This window comes from Trichechus manatus, unplaced genomic scaffold, assembly GCF_000243295.1.
Source record: "Trichechus manatus latirostris isolate Lorelei unplaced genomic scaffold, TriManLat1.0 scaffold00360, whole genome shotgun sequence".
In the NCBI taxonomy this organism is placed as follows: domain Eukaryota; kingdom Metazoa; phylum Chordata; class Mammalia; order Sirenia; family Trichechidae; genus Trichechus; species Trichechus manatus.
The window spans coordinates 487,275-490,722 of NW_004444296.1; positions in this window are offsets into that span (position 1 = coordinate 487,275).

Sequence of the window (3,448 nt, forward strand, 5' to 3'; positions counted from 1 at the left end):
CTCTGTTGTAAGTTGGTTCTGATGTAAGTCAATACTTCATTTTTTTAAAAAATGTTCATTATTAATCCCTTTTATTATCAACATCTGTGAGTGAACATCTAAGAATGACAACATCAGCAAATTAGATGCTGCAACATATTACTACCAGTAAGATGTTTAAAAAAAGGACCCTCATAAGTGCAGTTGGTTATAACTCGAATATGTCAGAAATCAGAGATGACCTGTATTTTTATTTTTTAACAGTAGCATACATTCTTTTAATATATTGACCCAAAATAATACATTTTGATAAATATTTTCATCTGGTGATTCCTAAACAAAATATTTTTCTGAGTAAAATTTTGAGAACCCATGATTTTATAATACTTATTATTAAAAAGATATGTTATGAATTCTGAAAGATGGAGTGTTAATGTTTTCTGTTTTATATATTTAATTATACTTTCACATATAATAAAATGAAAGTGTTATATTAATATAACATACATTATATTAATATAAATATTTCAATTGTGTTGTTTAATCAGGTTAAACCAGTAAGATACATTTCAATGAAATATATCTACAATTATACAATTCCCAAAGAAAATAAAATAGTTAAGAATATATTAAGAAATCATTAAGTCACGTTAAAAAAGTGAGCTTACACAAATAAAGTGAACTCGTAATATCTAAATTCCCTGTTGAATGCAGGCACTATAGAAGATAAAATGGAAAAGTGATACACTTTCACGGCAAAATACATTTTTTTTTTTTAACCTCAAGTCTAGGCATGGAAAGAAACTCATTAAATTTAGTCATCTCTACAATGGAATTATGTTGTCAATAATATAGATTATTTTATGATATGCCAAAATAATTTTCACAATTCAGGATGTTCAGTGTAAATTTAACCTCTGCAGATTTTATATACCTTGAAATCAATCAATCTCTCTTCTCACACTCTGTCTGCTTTTTTCTCTCTCTCTCTGTCTGTCCTTTCTTGCTCTGAGACTGAATCAATGTAGCCAGATACACATGTATGCCATGCCATACTAGTGAATTTCTCTTCTCAACTAGCTACTCTATCCTGACAACCTAATAAATTAATGTTTAAGAGAATTGAGGAAAGTTGTAATTTCTGTGTAAAATGGTTTCATTAAGACATTATATGGGGTCATTATACAGAAGCAAACAATAAAAAATAGTCTATGCTGCAATCAGCTTGAGACAGGGCAAAAAAAGGCCTAACAAAGATCTGAATTTTTATTGAAATTATCTTTAAAATTATTTCCCTTTGAATTGTAATAGCAAATACATCCTGTTTGAGGTCAAATATCTCCCAAATTGACTTTCATGTCTAAACTCCATTCCCTTTAAACAGTGGCAGTAAACAAATAAATAAAGTAATAAAGTTAAAAAGTAGTCTTTCTTTGTATCACCTAAAAGAGCCACAACTCATTTTTTTATTCATGATGGTTGAAAAGTAAACTGACCCTAACTTTCTGGCGTTGTGGATAAAGGAAAAGCAGTAACTATATTGTTAAAACAACCTTGGTGAATGCAGTGAGTAAGAGCTATGACTGCTAACCAAAAGGATGGCAGTTTGAATCCACCAGGCACTCCTCGGAAGCTCTATGGGGCAGTTCTACTCTGTCCTATAGTGTTGCTATGAGTTGGAATCAACTTGATGGCAATAGGTTTGATTTTTTTTTTTTTAATACTGTTAGAATTTACATCTTTCTCTTTATTTTAAAATGCATTCTAAAATTATATCATACATTTTTAAGATACCAACTATAAATACTATACTTAAGTATATAAGTAACATCAAAATGAAAATTGAGATGCTGTTTCATAGGTCACTAGAATGAGAGGCAATTTATGTATTGAAAACAAAAATTAGTTTGTAGATATAAACTTCTGGGGCAAAGTTTGTCATAATAGTTAATTGAAGATAATTATTGGGAATTTGTGATTCAAAAGCAAGGTAGGATACAGTTTTGCCTTATAAAATTTGAATGAGCAGTACTTTTGTTGGTAGTTTATAAAACTTTCATCAAAGGTAAAAATATTCCCCTGAAAACCACTCAATCATTTTACACAAAGTTACAATTTAATTAATCTATAGGAACAGAGAATAAAATGTTATAATTTTTAGGGCATCATAGCTTCACTAGTATAGAAATGCCAAAGAATTCAGTACATATTTTAGAATTTTCAAAATGATTCTTAATTAGATTTATTACGCTTCTAAAACATGAAAAGACATAGTGATAACAAAAAACACCAATAACCACAGAAAAATTTGTAAATACTTATGATTTTTATGTTTGTTTATTATGTTCCCAAATTGCTAATTAGCATATAATATAGTTTTATGGATATTTTTAAATAGGCCAAGATGAGAGGAACAGAATGCTAAAAGGAATTATAAGAACTAAGCCAATATTTACATTGGAGACTTGGTTTAGTGATTGTGATTACAGGATTTTGTCAAGTAAAAGGGGAAAAAAAGGAGTCTTATTTAGATATTTAACTATTAGATGCTAACCATAGTTGTGTAACGATAGATTCATTAAAATATTCCAATTAGCTATTATGTAAGAATTAGTGCAAACTAAGATAACTCTTACTAATCAAAAGCCTATTGCTGTTGAGTAGATTCCAACTCACGTTGTTGTGGTTAGGTGCCATGGAGTCGATTCCAACCCTATGTACAACAGAAGGAAACACCCCCTAGTCCTGCGCCACCTGCACGATTGTTGTTATGCTGGAGCCCATCATTGCAGCCACTGTGTCAATCCATTTCATTTCCTCTTTTTCACTAACAGTCTACCAAGCATGATGTCCTTCTCCAGGCACCTCCTGAAAACATGTCCAAAGTACATGAATGCAGTCTCGCCATGCTTGCTTCTAAGGCTGCATCGTGGCTGTACTTCGTCCAAGACAAACTTGTTCATTCTTCTTGCAGTCCATGGTGTATTCAACATTCTTGGCCAACACCACAATTCAAAGGCATCAATTCTTCTTCGGTCTTCCTTATTCATTGTTCAGCTATTGCATGCATATGAGGAGACTGAAAACTGTCTCATGGGGTTTCCAAGGCTGTAATCTTTACAGGAGCAGACTGCCACATATTTATCCCCCAGGGCTGCTGGTGGGTTTGAACCGCCAACTGGCTGGTTAGCAGCCAGAGCCTAATCACTGTGCAACCACAGCTCCTTAATTCTTAGTAGTTATTAAAAATATAAACATTTTTATTTTATTCATTAAATCTACGGCGACAGGTTTGGTTTGGTTTTTAGGTTTAAAGCATATTCTAAATATTTGTTTCTGTTTATTTTACTTACCAAATTGATTTATATTTATGAACTATGAATGATCTTGATTATGATAGTTTATCTCATTTAGAAAACTTATGTAAATTAGTTGTTCAGCAGCAACCTTGAATTTACATGTTTAAGGA